The sequence below is a fragment of the Lissotriton vulgaris genome, chromosome 2_1, assembly GCF_964263255.1.
Source record: "Lissotriton vulgaris chromosome 2_1, aLisVul1.2, whole genome shotgun sequence".
In the NCBI taxonomy this organism is placed as follows: Eukaryota; Metazoa; Chordata; class Amphibia; order Caudata; family Salamandridae; genus Lissotriton; species Lissotriton vulgaris.
In genome coordinates, this window is record NC_141687.1 from 323,866,144 (window position 1) to 323,887,269 (window position 21,126).

Consider the following 21,126-nt stretch of genomic DNA (forward strand, 5'->3'; position numbering starts at 1 on the left):
TAATGTAGATGTGCCCGTTTATTTTTTACTGGTCTGTCTTCCCACATCTCTGGCATTCCCATTGACTCCATCATATTAGTAAGGGTGGGCAGAGCTGGCCTAGTGCCTCTACGCGTAGGTCCACGGAGTTTGGGGGAAAAACTGTGGAGCTATGCATAGCTCTGCTCCGCTCCCACACCACTCACTCGCAAATGCTAAAAAGAAGGCACTTACCTGTGTTTCTGCCGCCTCCCCTGCCTGGCCGCTCTCCTTCCCGCTCCTCGCCGCCTCGCGTCCTTCTTCATTGAAAAAAACACTACCTTGTACATCTTTCGCGTGCACATGTGTACTCACAAGAAGTACAACGTAGTGTTTTTTTTAATGAAGAAGGACATGAGAGGAGCAGGAAGGAGAGCGGCCAGGCAGGGGTGGTGCCAGTAACAAAGTTAGTTGCTTCTTTTTAGTATTTTTAAAGTATTTGGAAGTGGGGGGGGGGCGGCTTACTCTGCTCTGCCACAGAGGCAGACTTTTGCCTAACTCTGTGTTTGCCACAGAGAGCAGAGTAGGCAAATCTCTGCAAACTCCACTGGTGGAGCGGAGTTACCCGCCCAGGGTTACATATTAGAGGGCAATTTCAACCTGACCTTACAGTCTTTCTCCGACACTACTGGTGCAGGCCGCATTACTAAACCGCACTCTGCAGTACCTACTGCACCATCAACTGCTGACTGACGCCTGGCGGCACCAACACCCAACTAATACAAGGTTCTCCTTTTATTCAGCGCCACAGGGTACATGGTCTCACATTGATCACTGGTATTTAACTCCAGACCTTTTGATAAATTCACAGGTGACAAATTATTTACCCCGCACAATGTCTGACCACTCACCAGCGACATTAACACTGGCTCTGTCCAGCATTGCACGCACACAGACCATGGCGGTTCCCAGCAGATGCTCTGCTCAATGCGATGTTCGAGAGCAAAGTGCGAGAGGCGATTGTAGAATACTTCAAGATTAATACGGGCTCAGTGTCCCAGTATGCTACTTTATGGGAAGCATTCAAAGTGTACATCTGGGGCATTTGTATCAACAAGCAGACAGGAGTTCTACGCCCTATACGTTGGGACCTAGATGCCACTGAGAGGGTGCTTTGGGAACTTGAGGCTCAGACAACATCGGAGGGCTTGCCGCCTCTACTGCATCAGCGCGCGAAACTCCCGGAGGAATTCCAGGAACTCGCCACTCGTGAGACAGCTTACATTGGGAAATATACACGTGCCCGAGTGTATGGAGAGAGGGAGGGATGGACACTGGCTAGACTGCTTAGTCCCCAGCAGCAGGCCGCATACATCACCCAACTGCAATTAGATGATGGTACCCAGGTCACTCAACTTGATGACCTACCTACTACCTTTCTCTCTTACTACACCCGGCTCTATGCTACAAGCTCCTCACCTATCGACCATACCCTCTCTGACTACTTGGAGGAGATAGCTATAGTGTGGATTGAGGGAGGTCACCAGCAATTCCTAGCCTCACCTATTGGCATTAATGAAAAACCCAAGCCGTAGATGGTCTTGGATCCCGCTCACACGATACGGACAGACATACTGGTGTATTCTATAAGACTTATAAAACACTGCTGATCCCTTATCTTCTGGGAGTTTATGCTGAAGCCCTAGATGTGGATGCGGTCCTCCACACTATGCATGAAGCTATTGTATCTTTGCTGCTCAAACTTGGCAAGCCACCTGATAGGTGTGCCTCCCATAGGCCCCTATCTCTGCTAAATCAAAACTACAAGATCTTAGCAAATGTGTTTGCGACCCATATGTTGCTCCTAATCAATCAGATTATCTCATTGCTTCAGACGGGATTTGTCCCCAACAGGTCGACCGCAGTTAACTTACGCACAATATTTGCAGTCATTACAAACCCAGAGCTTCCGGCCGCAGCGAAAAGGCTTTTGACTCTTTGGAGTGGCCTTTTTTGTATGCAACATTCAACAAACTGGGCTTTCCTAGCAATATCAGTGGCCTGGTCCACCTTCTGTACACCCATCCTCTGGCGCGCCTTCTCAATGGAGAGCTCACAGAACAGTGTCCCCTGTTGTGAGGTATTAAGCAGGGGTGCCCCCTCTCGCCCCTTTTGGTTATAATTGCCATGGGCCCACTGGTGAGGCACCTGCAGGAACGCCACCTCCAGCGGGGAATTAGATTTCCACAGGGACCCCTTCTGGCCTTGTTATATGAGGATGACTTTCTTCTATTCGTACGTGCCCCAATCATTAACCTCTCTAAAATAAAACAGGAGGTGGTCTGCTTTGGAGCTTTCTCTGGGCTCTTCATTAAGCTGGCTAAATCAGAGGTCTTCCCATTGACTGATGCTACTTTGACCTTCATGCTTGATTTCCCACTACGTTGGTGAGACAAGCCCCCTAGATATCTCGGTATCCTATTGCATCGCACGGCCTCTGAAGTCATCTGTATTGATTACAACCCTGCCATGGACCAATTATCCACACAAATCGACCACTGGATAACGCTTGCTGGCAGGTTAGCTATCATCAAGATGGTTTTTTTACCGTACTTGCTTTATTTATTCTTAAATATTCCCATTCCGCTTACAACTACACTTTTTGCTACACTTAGGAGCTTATTGACTCTGCTAGTTTGGGCCGGAGCACGTGCCCGGGTGGGATGGCAGACGCTCATAATGCTTTTTTGCTAGGCAGTTTTGGAGTGCCGGATTTTTACTTGTATTAACTAATATTCAGGAGAACACCAACGGAAATCCACACATTACAGACCACATGCTAGGCCTGGGAAAGACTTCGTCAATATTTGAAGGCTGACCATCTATACTCCCCGCACTTACCATTACCGAATAATCCAGTGGTACCCCCCGACCTCCGAAAGTTTAACTTAGCACGAGCTCTCCCGCTGCCGAATTCGGTGGTGAGGGATGCATTTAGGGAGGACCAGGTGCGATCAGTCACAGACATGGTGGAGAGTCACGACATACCCACATTAGACACATTTTTTATACACAGAACTAGGGCCTCTCTGATTGCCGACATATGCCCCTCTTGCTGGAACTTCAGGATTTCCTTCCCTTATCTACATTAAATATTTCGCCCGATGGCACACATTTGGTCTCTCAACTGTACCACCTTGCCCAGAGTCTTCACCCAGGGGGCGGGTGGGAGTGGCACGGGCGGCTTGGGAGGTGGATCTGGGGCATCCATTGACAAACAAGATATGGATATTTTGCTGCGAGCAAACTTGCTATATTTACAGCAACTACAAGCATAAGCCTCATCACTTTAAATATATACATAGGGCCTATGTCACCCCCACACTTCTTGCTAAAATGAATCCCACTAGACAGGACACCAGCCGGAAATGTGCCGCACCACGTGCTGACTTCATCCACCTGGCGTGGAATTGCCCCCCAGTCCTAGCGTTTTGGGAAGCAATCTTTGGTCATCTGACTTGGATGTTGGACTCAGAGTGATCTCCCTCCCCATTGCTTGCGTTGTTGGGATATGTCCGCCCACTGGGGAATGGAAGACATTGCTTTACTGCTATTGCCTTATTGCTGGCCAGGAGGCTGGTTTCCTTGCACGGGGGGAGGCACCGACAGTGAAGTCATGGCTGAGAGACCTGATGTACTGCCTTACAACTAGTGAAGTTTATGCACCATTAATACCCCTCGCCTCCCGACCAAAAAACATTTGGCAACCAATCCATTCCTATCTGCTGTTACACCCTGAACTCACAGATTAAAAGACTTTAGCACTAATCTTACGAAATGTACCAGCTGGTACATATGGGTAGTCCACAGCATCTGTATTTTTGCTCTTGTAACCCTGCATTGTTGTTGTTTTAGAGATTGTTAGCAAATGTGCCATTGATATATTGCATACTATCTACTGAGTTGACATGATATGCACTATCTTATTGTGGCAAATGTGCGTCCGTTTTTTGAGTTTGAAAAATGCAAATAAAAACAACTTTAAAAAAAAAATAAGAGCAAATCCTGTGTAATCTAAGATCTAGATTTTCTATCTTTATAGATATGCTAACTACCTGTGAAATCTGTTCAATTAGAGGGATAAATCTGATGTGCCTATAAAATATATGGAACATAAGGGTCACAGCTAAGTATATATACTGCCAAACCTGAAATGTTCCCAAGTAAAAATGTACATTTTCTGTTTACATAAATCTGGTAAAAGAGTTGCTGGCTTTTAATTTTTATCAGTACAAAAGATGGCCAGATACTGCTAAATGTAGGAAAAATTACTAGGGATCATAACAGATGGAAATTAGTAACTAAAAATGGGTCACCTATGTCCTACTAAATTATGTCATTGCTTGTCACCTGAGCAATATTTCCACGATTATAGCAGCAGTTCATGTAATGAACTCTCTTCACCCGCGCACACAAGGCACTCCACAACACCGGACCAACGTACCTCAACAAACGACTCAGCTTCTACACCCCCACCCACCAGCTCCGTTCCTCCCTCGCCAGAGTCCCCGGCTTCCGAACAGCGACCTTCGGTGGCAGACAGTTCTCCCACCTTGCCGCCAAGACCAGGAACAGCCTCCCCATCCACCTACGGCAGATCCAAGACCTGCTGACCTTCAGAAAACTCCTCAAGACCTGGCTTTTCGAGCAGTAACAGCATTCCCCACCCCAGCACGTTGAGACCCTCACGGGTGAGTAGTGCGCTTTACAAATGATATGATTGATTGAATGATAGGCTATGTACTTATTTAGCGTCAGGTGGTTCAAGTTGGAGACAATAAACTGTCCAAAAGAGGGTTGATAATTAATGAGGATGTACATGGTTTTATAAAGTGCAACAGATGGTCCGAGTGTCCAAGCGCTACTACTAACGGGCAAGAAATCAAACCTGGACAAAGAGCCATGTCTTCAACTGTTTCTTAAATACCTGTTCGGACGCTTCTAGATGAAGTTCAAGAGGCAGAAGATTCCAGGAAATGGGACCCAAAAAGGAGAAAAAGTGGCAGCTTTTTCTAGAGCGCTTAATCCTTGGCACCACTGCCAAGGCCAACAGAGAGGAGCAAAGTTCCCTAGTCGCAGAACAGAAGTGTATTCTGGTTTCAATACACTGAGTGCCTACATGGTAGAAGGCTCTAGGTTCAGAATGAGTGCCTTAAACAGGTTCCGTTTCTTGACTGGGAGGCAGTTAAGAGAACAAAGAGGAAACCACTATTCTCATTGGGAGTTGTGCCACCACATTTTGTACTACCTGAAGCCTTTTAAATAGGTAGTCTGGTGGGCCTAAGTACCCAAGAACCACTGTTTTCCTGGCTGGTAAAGGAAGAAAATGCAATAATTATTTTCGTGTACAGAGAAGCCCATAACAAGTCACCCCCAATGCGGAGACCCGAGGCTGAAAAGAGAGTTGGTTGTCATATTTATCCTCCCAATTGCTGACCACTTCAGTTTAAGATTGCAAAGGAGGAGCACTGTCAGGCCAGCACTTGGACCAATCAAAAGGAGAGTCAAAGCCTAAAAGGAGGACCTCCGTCTTGTCTGCATTACACATGAGTTGATTTTGACTCATCCAAGTAAATACTACTTTCAGACCCAATTTGATAGGGGCTTAATCAATTTCTTCACCTTTATTAAAGGAGAAGAGTAGCTGCGTGTCATCGGCTTATGAAATTGTCTTTGCTCCGAAAGATTCGGCAAGGTGTGCCAGTGGAGTTACATGAATATTCTGAAATGTAGAACTCAGAGCAGAGTACTGTGGCACTCCCACTGCTAAAGCCTTCGTACCCACCGAATAAGGAGGCCTGCAAACCTCTATGCCTTTATTCTCCAGAATAGATTTCATCCACCTCAATGCTGCACCATTTAATCCAATGTCTTGCAGGTTGAGGAGGAGCAAAGACTGTGATACCATATCAAAGGCAGGAGAAAGATTTAATAAGATCAGCACTGCCTTACCGCCCTTATCTAGAGGGCAGAGGTGGTTTTCAAAGTGAGACCTAGAGAACACACTCTGCCCCAATTAGCCTATGACACTGGCTTCCCAATAGAAAACAGATCAAAGGTCTGCCCATTGACAAAAGACCTCTATGGAGGAAGGCCTTGGTTTTATAAAATCCCTAAAAAACATATGCAAGGGCGTGGCAAAGATGGTGGAGGAGTGAGACATGTCCTCTTCATCGCCACCGTCCCACCGCTGCCCGAGGCCGTAAGCACTGCTGCAACAGCCCATCGGAAGTTTCCCCACCTCTGGAATAAGCCCGCTAATCATCAGGCCCGGGCTGGGAGCTGCGTGATCTGCAGGGGCCGAGTATTGGCCTCGACCTTCGGAGCTGTGTATGCGCCGCTGCGGCCCATCTCCGGGCAGGTCCTGCAGGTAGGCCTGCCTGCAGGTCAGACTGGTGCCAAAACCTCAGACCCGGCCCCTGTGACGAGGTGGCTGTGATCTCTGGGAGATGGCGCACGGGCGAATGACCCCCCAGGAGGACTTTGTTGGAGGCCTCCCACTTGAGGGGCGTGCGGTAGCCCGGGCGGCAACTCCTCTGGACATCACGTCTGCAAGAGCAATCACACTAGCAGCCCGGGACACCTAGAAGCAGGTACGTCAGTGCCAGTTCAGAAACACTACAGACAGGGGGTGGTGATGAACAGAATGTCTGAATTAAGCAGACCACTCTTACCCAGTCCAAAGATCAGGGCTTGATCCATCACCGTTATTTATCTCACTGCCCCATCCCAGGTCAGAACCTGGCTATATGCAAATTAGTCTGTCCCTGGCCCAGTGCATCATGGGAACAGGGCAGACCAAACTACCAAGCCAATTCTTCACCAGAAAGGAGACAAGCTACCGGGGACCGGTTTCTGGCATTTCAGCCTCTTCGGCCCGGCTTGCTTGAATCCTGATGGAGCAGTGAGAAAGGGACTCATGTCTGAGTATACCCTGCCACACCTATAGTGGCCAAAAACAATACAGACAGGGGGTGGTGATGAACAGAGTGTCTGAATTAAGCAGACCACTCTTACCCAGTCCAAAGATCAGGGCTTGATCCATCACCGTTATTTATCTCACTGCCCCATCCCAGCTCAGAACCTGGCTATATGCAAATTAGTCTGTCCCTGGCCCAGTGCATCATGGGAACAGGGCAGACCAAACTACCAAGCCAATTCTTCACCAGAAAGGAGACAAGCTACCGGGGAGCTTTCTGCTTAATTCAGAGACTCTGTCCCTCACCACCCCTTGTTGTAAATATTTTTGTCCACCCTAAGCGTGGAAGGGTATTCTCAGATGTGAGACCCTTGCTCATTGCACCATCAGGATTCAAGCAAACCGGGCCGAAGACGGCTGTAATGCCAGAAACCGGTCCCCGGGAGCTTGTTTCCTTCCCAGTGTAAGAATTGGCTTTTGTAGTTTGGTTTGCCCTGTTCCCATCATGCACTGGGACAGGAACAGACTAATTTGCATACAGCCAGGTTCTGAAACTGGGATGGTGCAGTGAGCTAAAAAACGGTGTTGGATCTAGCCCTGATCTCTTGACTGGGTGAGAGCTTTCTGCTTAATTCAGAGACTCTGTCCCTCACCACCCCTTGTTGTAAATAGTTCAGAAACACGGCTCCCTGGAAAACCCATGACAAACAGCAGCAAGGACTGGTGGGCCTGAACACATCGACTGGAGTGTCAGAGAGCAGGGACACAGGTTCTATTATTATTTATTTAACTTTAAAGATGCGCCGAAAGAGCCATGTCTTGAGTCCTTTACTGAAGCTGAGATAGATAGTTTCAGTTTTTAGAGCAGTGGGCAGGGTATTCCAAATCTTAGGGCCCAAGCGGGAGAACGAGCGAACGCCCATTTTCACCAGCTTAAATCTAGGAATTACAAAATCACCTTTGTAGGAAGATCCAAGAGAACGAGTGGAGTGATAAGCATGAATAAGTTCCTGTAGATAAACAGGGGCCGTACCATGTTGGATCTTAAATATATAGCAGAGGGCCTTAAACTTGATTCTGCCAGTGATCCTAAGCCAGTGGAGGTCTAAGAGCGACTGGGAAATGGAAACTCTCCGCGGAACATGGCATAGGAGTCGTGCAGCCGCATTCTGCACAACCTGAAGCTTTCCAAGAGTTTCTTGGTCAGCTCCCAGATAAAGAACTTTGCCATAGTCCAGGCGTTAAACAACTAAAGCCTGGACAACTGTCCTTTGTGTGGAAACAGGGAGCATCCAAATAATTTTATGGAGCCATCTTAAGATAGTAAAGCATGTGGATGCCACTTTTACTACTTGCTGCCGCATAGAGAGATTCTCATCGATGAGAAATCCGAGGTTGCGGACCTGGGCAACAGGCTGGGGGAGAGAACCCATTTCTTGAGGCCAGTATTGGGGGCCCCATGAGTTCTTCCCCTTGCCTAGGATGACAACCTCAGTCTTGTCCGCATTTAATTTCAAGAAGTTGTTGCGCATCCATTCTGAAACTTTATTCAGTCCCTGTTTAAGAACAGAGATGCTGCCATCTTCCACAGTCGAAACAGAAAAAATTATTTGAGTGTCATCAGCGTACGAAAATAGGGAGAGATCCGCTTCCTCCACAATCACGGCCAGGGGTCTCACATAGATAATAAAAAGTAAAGGACTCAGGATAGACCCCTAAAAGGCACTTTGTACATGCTGAAGAACAAATTTTGGAAGAGGCTTTCGCAGAAAAGACCTGGAAAATACGGCCATTAAGGAAGGAGGCAAGCCAAGGCAGGACCCTCAACTCCCAAAGACCGGAGAGATGCGAGAAGGATGGAATGCGACACGGTATCAAAAGCCGCACTCAAATCAAGTAATATGAGTGCAGATGTCTCTCCGCAGTCAATGCAGTCTCTCGGTGACTCCAAGAAGAGTTGTTTCAGTGGAGTGATTAGCCCTCAAACCTAATTGGGATGGATGTATGAAAGCCAGACTTTCCACATAATGAGTTAGCTGATTATTAATGTCTTTCCAAAATTTTGGAAAGTACGGGTTGCAGGGAGATGGGCCTGTAGTTTGATAATTTAGAGGGGTCAACTCCAGCCTTTTTTAGGAGTGGAATGATCATTGCATGTTTCCACTCAGGCGGAACAAAAGCATCTCTCAATGAAGAGTTGAGAAGCTCTCTCAAAACATTAAGGGAGTCCGGGCGAAGTTGCCTCAGTATTTTAATAGGCAAAGGGTCACGTGGGGAACCCAATTTAATACTTGCCAGACAAGCAGAAAAGGTTGTGTCGTCAAACTGTAGCCAGCCATCAAGTTTGGCTACAGAATCAGGCACGCTTCTATAAATGGGGTCAGAGGGCAGAACAGATTCAGCAGAGAGGGGGGACCCAAAGAACCATAAATGAGCTCACCCTTCCCTATGAAAAACTCAGCAATAGTGTCACATTGCGTCTCATCAAGAATCGGTGGGGTAGGGACTTTGTCAGAGCCTGTCAGCTTCATTACAACTGAAAAGACAGTATGTGGGCAATGTTGGGCCTGTGTAACAGTGTTGGCAATATAAGTGGCTCTAGCCGATTTGTGATATTCTTTAAGGGAGCTTTTATAATCTGCTTTACGGGCAGGAGAGTAGGATCGCCTCCATTTCCTCTCAAGGACTTTACATTTAGAGTTCATGGCTTTTAGGTTTTCCGAGAAAAACGGGACAGGAGGACAGTGGGGTGTGAAGTATTTGGACACAAGGGGTAAAGAAGTATTAACAGCAACAGTGAGCCAGTTCGAAACAGCAGGATTGAGTAAGGGCAATGGCAAACTGGGGTCTAGCAAGTTCTTAGATAGGAGAGTGTTAAAAGCCTCAACGTTAAGTTTGCCCCAACGTCTAAAACTCTTGTGCGAGTCTACACAGACCCTGTTCTCAACCCCAGAGATCGTCAAATGGAATTGAACCGCAAAATGGTCAGCCCAGTCCAAGGGGAGAGCAGGACCGCAGTCAAAAGGGAGATTAGAGAGGATAGGATCAAGCAAATGCCCTGCCTCATGTGTAGGCCCCGAATTGCATAAGAAGATATTGAGGGCCTCTAAGTCAGACAGAAAACTTTACTGATATTACATTGAGAATTTTCAAAATGTAGGTTGCGGTCTCCAAGAATGGTAAAATTAGCGACTTTTAGCAAGAGGGGGGCAATGGCATCGGAAAAAGAAGCAGCCCATGTGCCTGGGTTTCCCGGGGGCGATATATCAGGAGACCAGACAGGGTCAGCTGAGGATTAACTGCAAGTTTGAACTGAGCAGCTTCACATCCCTGGAGGGGCAGAGCTTCAAGTTTACAGCTATGAATAGCCTTAAATATTACTGCAATGCCACCTCTTTTCCCAATATATCTGTCCTTTCTAACCATAACATAATCAGGGGGAAGGGCCACAGCAATGTCAGGTCCTGAACTGGCATGCAGCCAGGTTTTAGTAAGAAACAGAGCATCTGGTTTCTCTGAGGTCAGAAAATCGAAGATGTTATTTCTAGGTTTAGGAAAGGATCTGCAATTAATGCTCCAGAAACTGAAACAATGGCGAGCAGGAGTCGGTGTTTTAAGGCATGTTCTAGTCTGGGGGCCTGCTTCCCGCATCGACAGGCTATTAAGCATCCTTCCTAGCGAGAATCCACAGCAAGGGCATTTAAGTAGTGCATGGGGAGAGCACATGTCTTACATTGAAAGGACGGTCTGTGTCTAAGAAGCTTTAAGGAGCAGTATAACTGATACGGTTGATGTTACTTACAGGATTTACAGGGTTTTGGGCAGAGTTTATGGCCGCTGGACGCGGACGGGCTAGCCTCTGGCTCGCAGCCGGCACGCGCGCTAGCATCTGCCTGTTTAAATAGCAGCGCAGAACAACTAGTGCGACAACCAAAATGGCGCTTAACCGAATCCCCGAAGTGAAAAGGGACTATCGGTGAGAGGCTAGCTGCCTGGAGAACGCTAGGAGCAGAGTGCCAGTAAGAGGACAGCGATGAACAAATTTAAAAGCACAAATTACATACACAGTAAATTTTAAAAACAGGAGAATTAAACGGTGTGCAAAAGGAGCTGAATACTCCAATATTTCATTTTACGGTGCAAGTATGCGGAATTTAAAAGTTAAGCACTCAGGGCAAAGCAGAGTCAGCAAGGGGTCCAGTTTGACTCTACAGAACTGCGCGCTAGCATCTGCCTGTTTAAATAGCAGCGCTGAACAACTAGCGCAACAACCAAAATGGCACTCACCCGAAGTGAAAAGTGTTCAACCATAGGGGCTGATATCACCTTGTTTTTAATGCATGACCTGTGCCGTGTTATTCTCACATTTGTCAATTAGTCTTCCCTATGTAAATTTTTGGACAGGGACATGTGACTACGTACACAAAAATTTCTGTTCGACAATTGGAAAAACCATCATGTTTCCATTTGAAGTTATTATGTTTGAATTCCTTCCCCTCGATTGTGTTAGCACAGGACATGCAATTTCCACACTTGTGGTGCCCTGCAATTGGTTTTAACCCCCATTTAGACAAAAGGTCTTTGATAAGCAGCATGGGGAGACAGATTTTAAATGGTCGGTCTTGTACACTGTAAATCAGTTAAAATGCCCCATTGACTCAGAAAAGCTACTTCTGCATAAAGAAGCCTATCTGATTTTGAAATTTAACAGCGCTTTAACTGGGCTGAATACATTATCTGAGGTTTCGAGATACCCCCGAACTAATCTGATAAATCAACTTCTGTAGACTGCCATATGTACATCGAAAAGTATGGGGTATTACAGGAATACTGAATAATAAAAGGTGGGTATAGCAATACAACACACTAGCAAACTTGGAAATTAGTCCGTTCCAAGATGGCTCCCATCAAACTTGAAAACTAGTCCATTCCAAGATGGCCCCCATCCATTGTAGGCATGCATATAAATAACACGTTACAAGATGGCCGCGAGGTCAATGGACACAGCAGATTTATACTCGGCATACACAACAAAGATGTAAGATGCGCGATACATTTATGCGAATAGATACTAAGTTATACGCATCAGACACTTAATTCGTGTATCCGTGTAATCACAGGAGACCAGCGATGGAGGGGAACACTGCAATTGCGAAGTACATTTTTTATACAGCACGGGACCGCGCATCTAAAGAAAGCAGGTATGCCTAACAGATTTAGAAGCAATGCGGAAACACTTCTATAAAATGAGTGCACACGGGTGATGGAACTCTCCCCCGTTTGTCTTTCAATAACTTATAGGAACACGAGGACCACTCCTTCCATTGCATAAAATAAATCTGAGACGTGCAGCAACCCGCACATGAAGGCGCTGAAGCAAAAAGAGGTATGCCTTTAAAATCGCCTTTATGGGAGAACTAGTAGACCAACAAACCAAATGGAAAAACTTATATTAAATGTTTCCATTTCTTCACAGTAATCATAAACATTACGAAATAAAAAAAAAAGAATCGATAAGGGTGCAAACACGAAGACAAAGACCGTAAAAGGTAGGCTGTGTAGCAATGCTTTTGCATGCGAACTCCTGAGCTCACAAAGAAAATAAAAATCCTGATAATGATACTTTACATTATAGATAAAGAAACACACGATCTAGAAAGTGAATAACTAGAGCATACGACCAGTAACGATTCAGGTACTGGTTTCGTCATTCCGCGAATGGTAGAGAGGTGATTGACAAGAATTCTACCAAAACACTAAAATAGAATCTCATTTTTTCACATATATCCTGTAGATAAGAGAAAGAGCTCTGATGAGAACCCATAAAGTGACAGGAATGGGTTCGAAACGAGTCAGCTTTTGAATCAGGAATGCATCAATTTGCAGTACATTTAATGACTTTGACAAATTTAATATGCACTAATTTGCTACTTGTTGAATAATAGTATTGAAATGTTCACTTTGTCCTTTGTTTAGTTAGATATCATTTATGAGAGTCTAATTGTTGATCAAAATGAATATGGTGTCTATATATGTAATGTAGTTTATGTCGTGTTTATATATGCAATGTGGAATGTAATTTACTTTGACAATTTATGTTGGAATTGTTGAATGTATTTAAGTGTCTTTTTTGTACCTAAACTTTTATGAATATAATGAAATAAAAAGCAAAAAGGTATTAAGTAAATATACCAAACAGACCATATAGTAATACTGGTTTGTTTTCCTCAATTGGGAGGTGTCAAGTAAGGTGAAGTTGGCAATTTTTTTAATTGATGGTCCAGCAGACTTAATGGTTAAGGACCCAACTCCTTAGTGTCAGAAAAGATACCAGACAGCACACAAGATATGGTTGTGCTTTCCAGAGGAGCCTATACTCTGGACATAAATCTGCTGGAAATGGCAGGAGGTCACAGACTGATCTTGCATATAGATTAGGCATGGAGGGAAGATTAAGTGCCTACGGCACAGGTGAAATGTGAGGCAGTGTTATAAAGGACCTGCCCACAAAGGACTGGGAGAAGGTTCACATGGATGTACACACTAAGAGCGCCAATGTGCACTTTAAATTAATACAATATAATTAATTTCACTAGGCGCATCCCACTCCCAAGACCTTACACCGCATATACACCATAAAACCAAATGGGTGTGCTAGATGTAGTGTTCAAGCGGTTTAATTTTGAGCATGTGGTTTGAAGCGGTTCCTTGTTTATACACCACTGGGAAGAGGTGCTGCAATATCTCAGTGAGGCAACCGGGTGGGCGTTATCACACTGCCCGAAAGCAGCATTGTTGAGATTGATACCAGCCCTGCCCACAAAGAAACTAAGTCGTACATTTTTAATGCTGAGTTTGCTACTAGCAAAAAGATCCTTAGCCAATAAGTGGAAGTGAGCTCAGCCCTCCGTTTATGTTGATTAGCTGCACAATATATCGGAGTGGGAAGTGGCAGAAGGAATGAAATATGTAAGTAAAGACCTGGCTTTGTGGTAGCAGATGTCCGATTTTTGGGCCAGGCCGGTTGATGAAGCTGGGGAATAGGGGACAAACATTGTAAGGTGAAAATACATGGATCACAGATGTGGACACTGTAGACCATGGGTACTCAAACATTTTCCCCAGAGGCCAGAAAGTGTGGTATTATCGAGGGCCACACTGATGCCAGCAGTTGCGGCTGGGTTGGGGGTGATAAGGAGGTACGGTGAATGTAAGGGAAGTGAAGCATTAACGGCTGAATTGCACTGAGAAACCAGACAACTGGGATAAATCCCAACTTCCCCAAATCGTGTGATCCAGGGTAGTTTTACTTCACTTACCACCCCTTTTCTTCCTAATTTAAAAAGTGCACATAACAACTGGCTTGCCTCTTTATTTCACTATTGGCATTGATGTCAGGGTGTGGGGTTGGAGAGAATGAACATTTCTAAAATAATGTTTGAAAACGATCACTTTAAAAAAAAATCTCAATGCACTGATAATTTGATGTACAAAAGTCAAACGGTTCTATATGTTAATGAAATAAAACTTGAAGAGCAATTATCATATTTTTACACTTTGGCTGCAAGAGGTCTGAAAGGTGTTCTTAAAGTTAAGCGGTGTAGAACTCCCTAGTTACTTCATTTCTTTAATATCAATTAACCTTTAAACAAACATTCGACAGTTTAACATTTTTTTAGGCTTAGTGTGGAGTTAAGTAAACAGCAGCCCAGAGCTGCAACGGACCAGGGGGCTGTATGGTCCATACTTCGAGTATCAGTGCTGTAGACTGTACCAATTGCTTCCGGGTAGGAAATGTGTTTGAAGAGAAGTATATGACAATACTGAATAGTAAGCAGCAATGCGGGAGGGGGGGTGTTTTTCTCTTTAATATGTACTGTTGTTAGTACAGATATGTTACGGTTGTGCGTGTGGTAACATGCTGGCAAGTATGTCGATCCCGTGAAAAACAAATTGTTTAAATAAAAAATAAACTGCACATCCCCTGACAAATGAAATTTATGTGGATGAACTGTAAGAAGCTAAAGCCAACTTGATTTCACACTTCAGGTGTCTTACCACAATATCGATTTCTAGTTAATCCAGTCAAAACTGTGTATCCATTTTATGCACTCACAATATTGTGAAGCACTTTTCCTAACCCCACATCTAAGAACGTCAATGCTATTTATCTTTGAAAATGCTAGTGATTTTAACAATGGCTCATAGTCCACCATAAACTTCACTGTACGACTAGCTGGTTATCCCACGCTCTCATTGCATGTACCACTAGAAAGAAAGAATTCCAGGAATATACGCTATAGTTCTGTGCTTCCAGAACTGAAGCACATACTCTGCATACCACTGGGCTTTCCACTACGCTAGAATACCTCTCCTACCGATTTCCAAAAAGTTCTTAGCTCGACAAATAACTGGGTCATTATGCAGCCACACTGGTATACTCCTCTAGGATTATCGGCCACATGATCACATCTCTCTTTAAACTCTGTCGCTCTGTTTCCATGGTACATCTTTCTCGCCACAATCATGGACAAAACCATCTGTTTGCAAAACACCTTGCATTGAAAACTCAAACATCCGTGGACTCTTAGCACCAAATGTAGTTCACATTTCTTCCTTGAAATCACTTTTCCACCAACTTTAATGCCTCCCTCTCTTGCTTTGTCCTGTTGTGTGCACTATTTGTCCCAGAGTTTTCTTTACCAACTACGGTTTTTCCGCCAGCTCCCTTCGCCAGGACTGAATAAGGTATTCTGACCCAAACGTCAAACCACTTTTTACTCATCTGTGTCTGCTACCTGTCTGGATAATACAAAAAAAACACGTTTACATCTCATTTTATCTAACTGGAGTGCTGACCTGTGCCCAGTAGACCACTCTCATTGCCCTTCCATCTCCACTCAAGTGTCCTCATTTGTTTGCAGTAGCACTTCAGTGAGTATTTAGCCCCGTACCTCCACCCATTTCCATACTCCGTTACACACTAACCAGAGGTCTGATTATACTGGTCCGGAACTCTTATTTATATTGGAGGCAGCTTAACCTCCCAGAACGCATCTTCGCTCTCCTCATTATGACCACTTTTTAAAAAAAAAAAAAAAAGTGCAGCACTGCATTCCAGTAATTTATCGCAATAAATACTAACAAAGATGAACGTGGACATCCATCTATTTCTGTAAATGTGTGCGGGTCAATGGCTCGCTCTGGCAACTCCTTAGTGTATCTTTATGTAAAGCTAAAAACATTTGTAATTACTTGTGTGTACATTACCCTTGGTGCTGTGCATTAGGTGTGGATTTGCAACACGTATCTAAGGAAAAATGTGATTTGTGTGGCTGTAGCCTCTCCATGCTAGCTTGATCGCTGCTAGATCCCAAACCTCTTGACATTCCCCGCACCAATCCCTTCACAGGTACCGTCTACAGTCCCACAATATTGTAGTGGTTAGAGTTCCCTTAATTCTACACCTGCTGTTACATTTACATTAGCTATCAACTTTCTCTCGCCATGTACAGACATTTCACCACATTTCCCTTTGTATTTGTCAAAAGAACCTGATGGGAGGGAGAAACACTGTCCACATATCGCAAGCAGAGAAAATGAAGGAAGAGGCAGGCGCCGGCAACGGGGGGTGGGGGTAGCAGTGGTCTTCCCACAATGCCCCCAACTTGCTACAATACATGGGTTACAGTACGGGCACCAAAGATTTACGAAGATTAAAAAGGCAGCGCGAAGTAGTTTTGAGTGAGGCGCGCAGCTCATCAATTATCGATGGTTCACGGAGAGGAACACACCCTACAACGACCCGCAAGAGCTAGGCTTTCTACTACTTGTGCGCGACCGTTTATATGATGTGGGGCGAGGGCACACGGTGAAGCAACCCCTCCTAGAATGTTTCCACAAGTCAACCATATGTCCCCGGTGGCAGCTAAAACAACCCTTTGGAGAAGCTCCCATTCATTTTAAACATTTCCAAAGCTGACCTTCAAGCTATTAAACTTGGTAATGCAGCGACTCTTAGTATATTTCTGTCTGCTTTATGCAGCCAGAAAATATATTCCAACATCTTTGTAGTTGATGTGATGCCTTATTAGTCGTGATTTAACAGGTAATTAATTCTACACATATACTGATAACTGCATTTGTTAACGGCAGAGTGCAATGAAATGTGAGGAGTATCGAGTGCAATGACAGGAAGTGAAATGCAACGAGTATGAGCCAATCCCGCGCCCCTCGCCAAAGCCAGTGTAGCCCTGCCTTATTTAAACGGGCATCCCCTTATATTGTGAAGCTGCATCTAGTATAGACGAGTGGTAGAGATTGAGTTCAAGATTACCAAAAGATGACGTGTTAAGGGCATCGCGCCAATAGGTCTATATTTATAATGCATATTTAATAGTGTGTGTAGTAAAAAAAAAATTTCCAAAGAACAAGCACTGGGTGAACAATGTGTTAACGACTGCTAACTTGCACCAACAAGTAGGTCTTGGACTGCTCTCCTTTACTACCAGAAAGTCGAGTGCTACAAGAGGGGTACTTGGTCCTCCCCACCATCCTGTACTAAAATTAAATTTCTCACAATCGGGCTCTCTTAAAGGAGCAATGCTATACTACTACAGGATTCATCAAGTGCCATAAAATGTTCTGTCAGAATCCGGGCCTCACCTTTTGAAGAGGACTGCGCCGGTTCTCATTACTTGCCAGCTATATTGCTGGCCACCACTGTTGAGAACCTGCATCAAAACAGCTAAGTTGCTGCCAACTCAGCAGCTATTCTTCCTGGCATGACAAGTTTTAAACCAACAACCAGTTCTGGCTGTTTATCTAGAAGTACCTGAATGCTACCCTCAGTGTAATTACTTTTAGCCTTCACAATAATGTTACTAACCCACAGTAAATAAATTGACAATCCTAGGAGGGTTTGTAAAAGCATACAAGCAAATGCTTGAAGATACATTTAATAATACATGGCATAGTTTCAAGGTGGCCATTTCCTTCAGAACAGTCAAGAAGCAACAGTTTGAACAAAGGCATAAGTAAGTCTCCTTTATCCGCACCAAGAGCAGCATGGTGCACGGTTTTAATGTAGGAGCAAAGTATGACCAATCTGGTAGCCAGAATCTACTGCCCCTTTCTTCAAAGAGGGCAAAAAGCCACACGCTTATCTTGGGAGCTGAAAAAGTACAAGATTATTATTTTCTCCAGTAATGTTTTGTGTGGTAATGAAACACGATGAGGAGCTGCAATTTGATGCTGTGCGTTGGCAAACATTTTAACATCCATTAAACTTTAGAAATAGGTTTGACACAAGCATATAAAAAATGATTAAGTGCTTGAAATGTTTCATGCTGAACGTCAGTAGAATGGTTTGCGACACCACATATGGCTCTAGTATAAACCTTTGTTGATTGGACCAGAATAGCCACGTCTGGTGTATGCCAAACATAGGTGCCTCCACTTTCATACTATCGCATGAGCCCTATTTTGGATTTGACACTACCCTCCACGTACTCTACGTCTCCTATAGAATCCAATAGATGGTCCTGGTAGTCTTCCCAGATTGGGCCAGAACCCGTGCCAGACAGCTATTTCAATGTCTCACTAGCACACCTCAAGCTCGAGGTCTTGACTGTGAGACAGGACCTACACACAGGCCGAAGGGATGCCCAATTCCGGACTGTCATGGGGTGCATTTTTATTAAGAAGTTTGGAACAAACACCTGGTTAACATGGCAGTGAACCACTTGGTTCTGAAAGTCACCGTCAAAGCAAGGGGGAGGCGCAAGTGGCGGTCCTAATAATCCTCAACTCCCCTCACCCCCAGGCCAAAGGTTTCTGGGAAAAGATCATAACGTTTATACTTTTAGAGAGCCCAAGTCGCCGATTGATTGTAAAGTGTGGACATATCCTTCAGCAAACTCATCAAAATTGACTTGTAAAGTGTGCTGAGAGGTCTATCATCTTTTGCCAGCCACCTTAAGTATGCCCCCCAAATAAAACTGTCAGCAAATTCCACCCCTCGCCAAAAGCGCGCAATTAAGCAGATTAATGGACTACGTATGGTCATGGGAGTTATTTTGGCTTTTTTTGTTCTCACCGAGCAAAAGGTTTTACCTAATTAGTATACACCCCGACACAGCAATAACCAATAGAAAGGTGGCCACTCAGCCTTTGTGAAGGTCCTCCCACAAACTGCCACTTTTGACCTATTAAGCCATAAATAAACACAAATTCTGCAGATTTTGTAGCAGACGATCGTGGTAACATCTGCAACTCCATTGTTATGCTTTGAACGTTCAACTGCAAAATTGTATGCCGAGTGACAAGGCCAGTTGCCCTGTATATACCCCAATGTAGGCCATAGCACACTAAGGCCCTAAAATGTTTGACAGTAAGGTTGAGCAGTTTTTACTGGTGATGATGCAGCAACCTCACCCAAAACCTGACAGTGGAAAATCAGCTAAAAACATCCAAAATCCCATCTTAATACCATCAATGATAAACCCCATCTTAATACCATCAATGATAAACCCCAAGCAAATGCTCTCCTAACACACTGAGTGACCAGGCCAAGTTCTCTTAATGCAACAACCGAGCAGACAGAACTCTTTAGGTGAGTTAGTCAGCAAGTCATGCTTCAGACCAACAACATTCCCTTATACAAATTACAACTGCCAGGAGAAGCAGGTATCCCAAGTGAAGCATTTGTTTCCCCCCTCTAATCTTTCTCCAGCAGGTAGTCAAGTTGCTTACCAGTGCCCCGGTGAGAGACTGGGACATGCATGTGATCCTCCAACACAGGTCACTCCTCCATCCTAGCATGCAACCAGAATGGTCAGCAGTAAGAAAGCTGCCACCACCAATGACAAGAATTACACTCAAGTCAGGAGTGGGACAGGAGCCACGGTTAAGATTCAACTTTTCTGCCATCACACTGAAACAAAGACTTCAGCAGCAACTAAAACCAAGCTGCACCTGAAGACAGTTGCATTGGATAAGAGTACAAAGGATATCCGAGAAGGCTGCTGGAAGGGAAAAGGAGTAGGAACATATTGTTCCACTTGCTTTATCAGCTGGGACAGAGGTGCAAAACTGGTAGGGATGGGGTACTTGCAAACGTTTTCCAAGAGCTCACAAATTATGGTCTGGCAGAGGCTACACTGATGCCAGTAGGGTTGGCAATGGAGGGTCCACGATTGAGTAAGGTGGTAATAGGTTAAGTGAAGCAAGTACATATAGCAGCTTAATTGCATAATGTGAACCAAGAAAATCTGGATCATTCCCTGCTTTCCTCTTAACCAAACTGCAATCTTGGGCAATTTTATCCCACTTTGCCTCCTTTCTTTCTCTTTGGCAAAAGGGGACCTTGAATTAGAGTTCAAAATGTGCACTGTGCAAACGTGTTTGATAATTTTGGCCAGAGGGTGAACGACAGACTTGCCCTTGCTTCACTATTCAAACTGTCATGCCGACGAGAGCATGCATGTTTCCAATAATCATGTTTTAAAACCATCACAAAATACACCTACACCACAATGCAGTGGTATGGTAAAATGCTTCTGCATCTTAACGAAATACAAATCTGTTTAAAAATAGTGTATCAAGATAACTTCAGGAACACCTTTATTTTTAAAGTGAAGTGCTGCAGGACATCACCTTAGTCACTCCAGGATTTAGTAAACCTGCAAATAAAGGTTTGCCCGTTTAGTTAAATTCTGAAGATTAGTGCTCAGCAAGTAAACCAGTCCATGCCACAGATGCACGTAAAAAGGTCTTGCAGAACCCAACCAGTCCACAGGCTTTAAAAAGTTTCACTGTTAGAGTTTCTAGATGGTACGACAACCAGATAGTTTCAGTGTCCCCTAAAACTGGGGAATTACACAAGACCACCACATTCTACTAATCAAGTAAGCTCATAGCCAATGATGCTATAACAGACGAGTCTACTGCCATCACAATCCTAAGACAGTCAAGTAGGACTAGAAAAATAGCCTTGCTACCTCATGCAAGCTTCTATGAAAATAAGCTGCTCCTTTAAGTTACTATTTGAGGTGAGAATACCAAACCAAAGCCCGATGTCCTCATTCCCACAACTAGAAATGGGTTAAGTTTATATGGCAAATAGTCAAAGGACAGCAAACCTAAAGGGGTGTGCATTATTAGGAGCCATGATAACGTGCTTTAGAAAA